Source organism: Mytilus galloprovincialis, chromosome 6 (assembly GCF_965363235.1).
Source record: "Mytilus galloprovincialis chromosome 6, xbMytGall1.hap1.1, whole genome shotgun sequence".
NCBI lineage: Eukaryota > Metazoa > Mollusca > Bivalvia > Mytilida > Mytilidae > Mytilus > Mytilus galloprovincialis.
Genome location: NC_134843.1, coordinates 22,341,699 through 22,352,487, shown reverse-complemented (window position 1 = coordinate 22,352,487; position 10,789 = coordinate 22,341,699). Strand labels below are relative to the sequence as shown.

The 10,789-nt window shown below is 33.3% G+C and overlaps 1 long non-coding RNA gene across 1 annotated transcript; it reads left to right on the top strand.

Moving 5' to 3' along the window:
• Window positions 1-367: 367 nt before the first annotated feature.
• Window positions 368-6,097, top strand: LOC143078046 (uncharacterized). The gene is made up of 3 exons (XR_012979019.1): window positions 368-655; window positions 1,607-1,891; window positions 5,822-6,097. It is a non-coding gene; the product is annotated as an uncharacterized LOC143078046 (long non-coding RNA).
• The last annotated feature ends 4,692 nt before the right edge of the window (window positions 6,098-10,789 follow it).

Sequence of the window (10,789 nt, the reverse complement as noted above, 5' to 3'; positions counted from 1 at the left end):
GCGACAACAACCCGACCATAGAGCCGACAACAGCCGAAGACCACCAATGAGTCTTCAATGTAACGAGAAACTCCTGGCAAAGACAATAAACATACTTAGTTCATTATGTTCAAATGTAATGACAGTATATCAAAAAAATAGTGTAAAAAACGAAAGTGACAATATTTATTTATCGTACTGCAATATCAAATGGTAACCTATAGAAACATGGTTATTCTAATGAACAATAAGTTTCCAAAAAAAAATACAAGGAGGTTGAGATAAAAATTCGCCAAAAAAATTGGAAACACACTTCTTATTTTTGGTTGTTGATTGTAAATGTTAAGTTGGTACATAACTTATGTTTTATTATACGTTGTAGATCATACATATGGAAGTTCGTTTTATGTTAATGAATATTCAACAGCTATACTGCGTTGTCCATTAAAGGCAGATCCGTATTCAGTTTATTGGCGTGGCCCACCTAATTTAACTTTATATAGTATAAACTATACCATAAATCCAAGCTTGCTGCATAAAAACAGACTAAGTGTAGTCGGTAGTCAAAACAATTTACAGATATCAAACATAAACAAGACTGATGCAGGACAATATCCATGCACTGGTCTAGTTATTAACTCGACAGCATCTGCTTCTGTTGAATTGATGATCATAGGTAAAGTTAGATTGTCCAGTATGTAATTATGTACCCTGACACATATTTGTTTTAAAGTTTAATACAAAGTTTAATACAACTTATATCTGATGATGATGATGATGATGATGATGATGATGATGATGATGATGATGATGATGATGATGATGATGATGATGATGATGATGATGATGATGATGATGATGATGATGATGATGATGATGATGATGATGATGATGATGATGATGATGAAATAGTAGCCTCGAAAGATTGTCTTTTGATGACTGAATAGATACATAAAAGGAATACTTCAGATTACAAATAATTATTTTTTCAATCCCTGTTCAATATTTGCGGGAATACAAATTGTATATTAATACAATAAACTCATCATAGATACCAGGACTAAATTGTGTATATACTCCAGACGCGTGTTTCGTCTACAAAAGACTCATTAGTGACGCTCGAATCCAAAAAGTTAAAAGGGCCAAATAAAGTACGAAGTTGAAGAGCAGTACGGACAAAAATTCCTAAAAGTTTTTCCAAATACAGCTTAGGTAATCTATGCCTGAGGTAAAAAAGCCTTAGAATTTCAAAAATTCTAAATTTTGTAAACAATTAATTTATAAATATAACCATATCTGATTCAATGATAATTCATGTCAGCACAAAAGTGCTGACTACTGGGCTGATGATACCCTCGGGGAAATAAATCTCCACCAGCAGTGGCATCGACCCAGTGGTTGTAAATAAACTCCTCATAAATTTACACAAGTATAGTGGTTTATAAATAATGCAATATAAACAATGCCAATACACGTCGTAATTTGCTGACCTTAGAATATATACAGATTGTTTAGCATACATGTATCACTAAATGGTGAATTTCGAAAATATATTTATCATATCTGTTTTGATTAGACCAATGACGGACTTTAATTTAAAAGGAATCTTTTCTATGTAATATAATAGTTGCTCCTGAATCCGATCCCGTCATGACAACGAATGCTTCTGTACCGTTGTTTGCTGGCAACATAATAGCACTGAAATGTGAGGTGATCGGTGGTTTGCCATTGGCTAACATCTCATGGCAGTGTGACGGCTCCTATGATCAGCAAAATGATTCGAAAAAACTGAAAATAGAGTCAGTTGTAAAGTTAATGTTAGACACGACACACAACAAAAGCTGCGCATGTGTTGCATCACATCTTGGATGGCCTTCAACAAAGACAACTTATATTTTCCTAGACGTATTCTGTGAGTAAAATGTAAAAGGATTGCATATTTTGCATATGTTATATATCAATATATCAATCAAATCAAGATTGTCTTCTATATCATTGTGAAAAACCTCATTAGGATTGAATACTTTCTAAGCATACAGTGACGGTTAAGGCGAATTGTTCGCATTTGAGCTGCGCACAGGTTAACACTAATTTTGAGATATAAATAAAAAAAAATGCAAACATCCTTTGGTGAGTACTTCTGTTGTTATTTACTTATGTGACTTTTCTATCCGCCTTTTTTTCTTTAGAGACATATATATTCGTTTTTATAGTGATTAAGATTAACACATGTTGACTGCTATACCTCAATATTTGACATGTTAACCTATGATGTCTCTTTGTTTTGTTAACACATTGTCGTCAATATAATAACATTATATGCATCTATTAAACAAGTGGGATGTTTTGTAAGCTATAAATCATAATAGAATAAAATCAACAGATTATTGCCACCTAATACACATGAACAGAATGGGCATTGAATTTCCTTATGTATAACTAGTGTGTGGACTGACGGGGGAAATCTCTCTGTATGGTCAAGTCAGTCTCATATCTTAAATCTTTAAAGCAGTATTCCATATGAACATAATTATACCAATCAAAATAATGCTATTCAAACATTATAGTCATAATGTTAGATTTTATAAATTACATTTAATAAGAACACTTACCTTCTTGATAATTATGATTTCCATGCTAAGAGAACATGCAAATTATATTATCTCTTGGCATGTTAAACTAACGTAAAGCCTATTAAAATATTACTACTAAACCTCATAGTTAGTCATGCCTCTGATTTTAATACTGCATTTAAAAAACACTTACTTTTAAAATTATCATGCCTAACTAACATGTACAGAATTGATATCTGTCTCCTGGCAGTTTAACATCACATTACTTTTAACATGTTTAAAATCCCGATATTGATGATTATATATAAACTCACGACTTGTTGTATATACACTGGATATTATGGTGGAGAATACTGTTCATTCATAATTCACAAAGTATTTATTGTGTTTTAATGTATAGATACTTTTATAATTTATCGGTCAAATCCGAGTGCTCCTAAACAGGAAGGAATTACAAAATAAGAAGTAGAAAACCAGGTTTTATCCACAATTTTCTACTAAATGAAATGCCTATTACAAGTCAGGAATATAATAGTTGTTTTCCTTTCGTTTGATGTGTTTGTGATTTTAATTGTTCCGTTTTGTAAGAGACTGTTTGTTTACTGTAAATTTGGAAATATTGCGTCCCCTTCTTACGTTATTGAGAAAAACCCTGTTTAATTCATATAAAAAAATCAAAATGCGAGTTTAAAGTATTGCTATTATAATCCTGTCACATAATTCGCAATAATAAAAACATCATAATAGTTTCTGAATTTACAGTATATTTCCTTGGGGTTCGCTATTTTTTAATATCCTAATACACAGTCCGCAGAAGTATTACGTACGCCCCTTGATAAGAACGACAAGACTTTGGAAAGTAATTTGAAATTGTTCGCCCAGACACCATATGAATAAATTAAGTGCACATGATTGAAATTAAATGCAGGGAACAAATTCAAAATTCTACATAACACATTGTTAATACTGGCTTTTTTGTATAGACTGATGGCAGTTTTTGTATAGTAAGTGATCACTTAAAACGCTACTAGTTTAAATTCTACATATACAGAAAGCCTGTAATATATATATATATATATATATATATATCAGTCTAAAAATTTGCGCAACGGTACTGATACAATATGTTATTATACGAAAATGTTGTTATTGAATCGTCAACACGATTTAATAACAACATTTTCGTAAAATTAGACTGATACAATTTTTTCCTTATATGCATAGTATCGCCTATTCTAGACGATCCGGTACATAGTAAACTTGCTGGTTGGTCCTTTTTACAGACTTTTATATCTATATCTATATATATATATATATATACAACTCGTCTAAACATCAACCCAACAATGTTAGATCTGTAAATTTGCTTTCGCAAATTTTTTGTTCTTCCCTCGCCGGGATTCGAACCCATGCTACTGTGATATCGTGACACCAAATCGCCTGCACTGCAGCCGTCCCGCTAGACCACACGACCACCTGGGCTCTCAAATAAAGAGCTTTCGCTGGCCGTGTGTTACCTTTCCTCGTCAGTTTTAATCTAGCGGCGTACTACAGTACATGATATATAAGGCATGAAGATGTTATTGTTACAGATCAGCTAAATTATCTATAGTAAAGGATCCTACAAATTAATGTAATATACAGTCACAGAAAATAATTATATTTATAAGTACGTCTGAGTCAGTGAAAACTCTACAACAGGTGTATCCATCGGATCGCCATCAAAACTAAGGATTTTCTTACCCCAGGAGTAGATTACCTTAGCCGTATTTGGCACAACTTTTTGGAATTTTAGGTCCTGAATGCTCTTCAACTTTGTATTTATTTGGCTTTTTTAACTATTTTGATATGAGCGTCACTGATGAGTCTTATGTAGACGAAACGCGCGTCTGGCGTATAAAATTATAATCCTGGTACTTTTGATAACTATTTACACCACTGGGTCGATGCCACTGCTGGTGGACGTTTCGTCCCCGAGGGTATCACCAGCCCAGTAGTCAGCACTTCGGTGTTGACATGAATATCAATTATATGGTCATTTTTATAAATTTTCTGTTTAAAAAACTTTGAATTTTTCGAAAAACTAAGGATTTTCTTACCCCAGGAGTAGATTACCTTAGCCGTATTTGGCACAACTTTTTGGAATTTTAGGTCCTGAATGCTCTTCAACTTTGTATTTATTTGGCTTTTTTAACTATTTTGATATGAGCGTCACTGATGAGTCTTATGTAGACGAAACGCGCGTCTGGCGTATAAAATTATAATCCTGGTACTTTTGATAACTAGTGATACATGGCTGTGTACATAATGTATATACAACTCGTCTAAACATCAACCCAACAATGTTAGATATATATATAAACGTGATACAGTGTACTAGGGACCTTATACTGAACCAAACATATTTATTCTAAAACCAGTTGTTGGCATGACACGGGTTATGTTCTTCTCATATATTTCATGATGGTATAATACTTAACTCCTAACAGGAGGGATTGTACCTAATATTCATATGATGAAGACATAATCTTTCAATCAGTTTAATTGAGGTCTGGAGCTGGCATGTCAGTAACTGCTAGTAGTCTGTTGTAATTTAGATATTATTATTGTCATTTTTTTTTCTTTTGTTTCATATTCTGATATCGGACTCGGACTTCTCTTAAACTGAATTTTTTGTGCGTATTGTTGTGCGGTTTTTTTTTCTATATTGGCTAGAGACATAGGGGGAAGGTTGAGATCTCAAAAACATGTTTAACCTCTCCGCAATTTTGCACTAGTCCCAAGTCAATAGCCTCTGGCCTTTGTTAGTCTTGTATGATTTTTAATTTTAGTTTCTTGTGTATAATTTGGATTTTAGTATGACGTCCATTATCACTGAACTAGTATACATATTTGTTTAGGGGCCGGCTGAGGAACGCCTCCGGGTGAGGGAGTTTCTCACTATATTGAAGACCCATTGGTAGCTTCGGCTAGTGTCTGCTCTATGGTCGGGTTGTTCTCACTTTGACACATTCCCCTTTTCCATTCTCAATTTTATTATACGATATTTAGGATGTCAGTAAATTTCATTTCCTTCGCCCCAAATGGAATTTAATAAACCCGTATGAATCGTATTAGGTCACTATATAGCTAGCATACTGTGTAACTTGTATTTCCCTATATCACTACACAATATCCTTTTATGCTAACTGTAACATGAACAAATAAAGCAAGCTGTATACTTAGATACTTTCAAACCGATATAAGTATTCAGATGAATTATTTTTCAGATGCCCCTAATAAGAACCTCACTATACAACAGATACCTACTGGGGGAATCATTAGCGGAAATGATGTGACTTTAACATGTCGTGCATCAGGGGGAAACCCACTTGCCACGTTATCTTGGAACTGCACTGGAATCACGAATGTTGTCACAGATGGAACTTCAGTTTCAAATAGCCTTAAATTAAAGGTAAATGAAAGTGACAACAAAAAAGTATGTGTTTGTTCAGCTGATCATCCAGTTTTGACTTTCGGACCATTTGCACAGACAGAATTGCTGGTATACTGTAAGTTTATATATCTATGCTATTCATTTAAAAAAAAAACTTAATATATCAAAGTATCTACATTATCACTTTCTAAAGTCCAAATTTAAATAAATCTTTTATATCACTGTGTCTATACTACCCAGGCAAAAAATGTTTGGAATATAATATCCGGCACAGTGACGGAACATAAATAGACAGGGAAAGGTATTGATATCGAAAAATATATTATTATACGTATATAACTATTTTCTATTGTGAGATGTACTATATCCTACAATCATTCTAGATTAACGGAGAAATAAGTAAGAATGCACGTCAAAATGACGAATTGAGTGAACCTTGTTTCGAATTTGTTTAATTTCTAGTTAAATTGTTCATAGGGTAATGTAAGAAAATACAGATTCTCATTTTCATAATTCAGCAATTTCAAAGAATAGCTTTTGTTTTTTAGTTGTTTTTTTTATCAAGTAAATTTTACTCTGGTAATAGTTGATACCTGTGTTAACATATCCGTTCTCAATAATCGTTCTCAAGTTCACATCTCCAATACCATAAGTAATAGGTCAGCTATAATTCCTCGTATGGCGCACATGACTATTTATGTGACCTTGAACTTATTTTCTTGATTAATTGGTAATTTTTTTTCTGTGTTTGGTTTTAATGAGTGTAATGTGTTAATGTCCGTCTGTAGATATATATAGGAATATTTGGTATGAGTGCCAATGAGACAACTCTTCATCCAAATAACAGTTGATGAAAGTAAACCATTATAGGTCAATGTACAGCCTTCAACACGGAGCCTTGGCTCACCAAGAACAACAAGCTAGAAGGTTTCATCAGAATTTGACTTTTTTTTTGTTCCGTGAACAATGTTAATTTTATGTGATACTTAAAATAAATTATTTATCTTACATACCTTAAAAATAAATTCAATAACGATCATTCCAGCAGTCGAGACATGTCAGTGCATACAGTCACTCTTGTTTATATATAACCTTTTATTTTTTATGCAGCAAAAATACTGCAATTTGATTGGTTAACTACCCCGGTGTAAATAACACCCAACCTTGTTCATCCCGGGATAAATAAAACTTTGCCAAAAAATTTAAAAATTTTTTAAAAAATGCCAAAATAAAGAAAACAAATCAAATGTCATTAAAAATATAAAAATACAAAACTAAATGAATTTAAGGATAAAAATCAGAAAAAAAATAATTTTCTGAACAATTTTTTTTCTGAATTCCCCCCCCCCCCCCAAAAAAAAAGGATTAAACAATACGCAGCAACTTCTACGCTGAAAAATTGTTACACTGAAACATTTCCATAATAATTTTTCAATTTCACATCCTGGTTTTAAAAATGAGTAAAGAAATTGTTTCATTCGTCTCTTCTCGGCAGGAGAGTAGCGGATTCTACCGAGGATTGCCGTATGGGAATTGTTCATAAGAAATTAATACTATTAGTTATCTTGGTGTAATCAGGGGTGTATGGAATTTTACACCATTGTTTAAAATTCATACACCCATTCGGCTGCGCCTCAGGGTGTATGAATTTTCAACAACGGTGTGAAATTCTGTACACCCCCGATTACACCAAGATAACTAATAGTATTAATTTATGTGAAAAGAAACGCAATTGAATTTGTTTTGCCATATCTAATTAGTTTATTTTGTTCGTATGAGACTTCATTATGAGTTGTTCGACATTTCAGTTTTAATTTAAAGAACGGTGCAATCTTGTTTTGACATATTGGTTGTTTTTTTATCACCTGACCCAAAGAGGAAAGTGAGCTATTTTCATCATTTGACCCCCGTCGTTCGTTGTTCGTCGTCTTCTGTTAAATTTCTACATAAATCTTCTCCTCTGAAATTAATGGGCTACACTACATTTTAAAAATCTTAAATATTCTAGGAATTGGATAAGATCAGTAATACATGCACTGGTTATGACACTACCAATAAATCTTTATCATACCACAGTTAAAGTATATACAAATTCAATTTCATTTCATCTGGCTATGTTTTTTACTTTCAATTTGGTAGATCGGGGCGTTCTAAATTGTTTATAGTTGTTTAACTTTTAATTGTGGTTTGCTGTTTATTGTTTACCTATCGGAGAGGAAAGTTTTACATCAGTATTTCTTTTTTTGTTTTTTTTTTTACATCCTTTAAAAAGATAGATAGTCAGACACAATTCGAATCTAATTGTGCTCATTTGCCGGTTCTAAAGAACCACATGCAGGTTATTGCATGTCATTTTTTATGTTTTGCTTGATAGGGCGAATGACATTTGCGCCGATTTAAAAAGTTTCGATCTTTCATTTTCGCCGATTGTACTCCTTCAATTGCGCCGATTGTGCACAGGTAAATTACAGGTAAATGTTATTTGTTTTATTCATCAATATAAACCTCTTCCGTTAGCCTGTTTTACATATGTTATGATTAGTCAATTTAACATTCATTAACATGTGGTCCCTTTCGATAAGATTGTTGTCATTTTCTTCTGGCTCAGAACTTGTGGAGGAAAATCTAGTCTATTGAGCTGAGAACAAAGTATAAAGACAAATCCAATGACACTGTTAAATTTTCGAAATTTTCGGGCTACCATACGTTCCCTAAGATGAAATCGAGGAATATGCCAGACTCCTGTTTTGATGACAAATTTCATGCATTCTTAGACTACGTAAAGTACCTATATATGCTCAACTTCGTGTTATCCTACTTATTTCTGCGTAGCAGCACACGTTGAAAATTGTAAATGGACGAATAACTGTCCAGAATCGTTCATTCGTATTACAATAAACAGTTCTATTCTCACGACCCCAACATATATTTCTATGGATGCCATCACGAAAATCCAGGTCGTTTCTTATGTCAAAATGAGTACTCTTGAAATTCCCGCCTCTGTACGCAAAAAGTATAGAAGGAATCACATTCAAAGGAACGCATACATCAGATGTGTAGTACTAATATATAAATACTCGGCATGAACAGACACATAATTAATGCATTGTAACTGTCTAACAGGAGAGGTTTTAATGATAAATAAGAAATATTATTCACTGTAATCTACTTGTACACAATCGGCCAAAATAAAAGAAAACATATGCGCAAGTGAAATAAATAATTGGCGCAAATGATATGCAGATCGGCGCAAAAGCATTATGTGATGATTGCTTATCTTTGACATTGTCGATACAATTATTCCTCAGCTTAGATAGTTATTCGGTTTATAGGAAGCTTAATATACAGATAAATGTAGACAAAACATAAAATAAACTGAACGCACGTTATCGCCTCGTGCACACATTTCGTTAATTTAGTACATTGTCTGTGTATTCTTTTATAGTTATCCCTTAATGACTTTGTGTGTCAGTGTAACACCATCCAATGCATGTTATTAAAATATAACGTTTCAAATATTGCTTTGTCTTTGTTTACTTGTTTTATATTACGATTTTGCTAGTTCACACAAGATTGCACAAGATGGATTTCTATAGCAAGGGAATGTTCAAAAATTGATCGAACAGAATTATAAAGAAAAAGGACTGAAAATGTGTTAGCGTCACCAGTAGTACATGGTTGACAGATACGGTGTGTCAGTGTCACACCTTATAATGGAACATCTTTAAGACACATCTTTAATATATGATACCAGATAATCTTCTGATTTGTAAATTTCAAAGGGTGTCCTTCATGTTGACTTTTGATGTGCTCAGTCGGAAATGTATGCAAAAGAGAGGTGAATTGTGTAAAATGGACATTCAAATGCATCAGTCAAAAATATACTGACAACGTCATGACAAAACCGACCAATAAACAAAAAGGAGATACTTAAACTATCGACACACTAGGTTAGTGAAGATCATGCAAATCACTTGGTTTTAATTTTTTAACCTTGGTTTGTACTGTGTTAATGGATTTATGTGTTTTAAACATCGAAACACGATTATTGTATCGAATTAAGTTATTGGTCATCCTTATCCTGATCATAGCTTCACTCGCTACCCATAAGTTTTATCTACATGAAATGCGCGTTTATTGTACCAAAGTACACTAGCGTACAGTAACTGCGAGTACTGATGATGAGTTAAGCCTTTATCAACTGATTTTTATAGGTCGTTCCTTTTTTGTACTGTTACACCACTGTCTCAGGTTAGGGGAGGGTCGAGATCCCGCTTCCATGATAAACCCCGCCACCATGATAAACCTCGCCACATTCTGTATATATGTGCCTGTCCTAAGTCAGGAGCCTGTTATTCAGTGGTTGTCGTTTGTTGATGTGTTACATATTTGTTTTTCGTTCATTTTTTGTACATGAACTATGCCTTTAGTTTTGTCGTTTGAATTGTTTTGTACTTGTCATTTCGGGGCCACTTATAGCTGACTACGCGGTATGGGCTTTGCTCTTGTTGAAGGCCGTACGGTAACCTATATTTATTAATGTCCTTAGCATGTTGTTTCTTGTGGAGAGTTGCTTAGTTTGAAACATTTGTTCAACCGATTAAATGTTAAGGGTATTATCCTTTCTGCGTGTATTTTGTTAAATTGTTTTGGTGGTCAATTGAAAGTCAATGAGACAACTCTTCGCTAGAGACCACAATGAAACCAGAAATTAACATATAAATGTATACTTTCTTTTAGATCATGTCAAAACTAATTGTATCGGTTCAATAATTCTTTACATATTCTTTTTCAGTTCAGC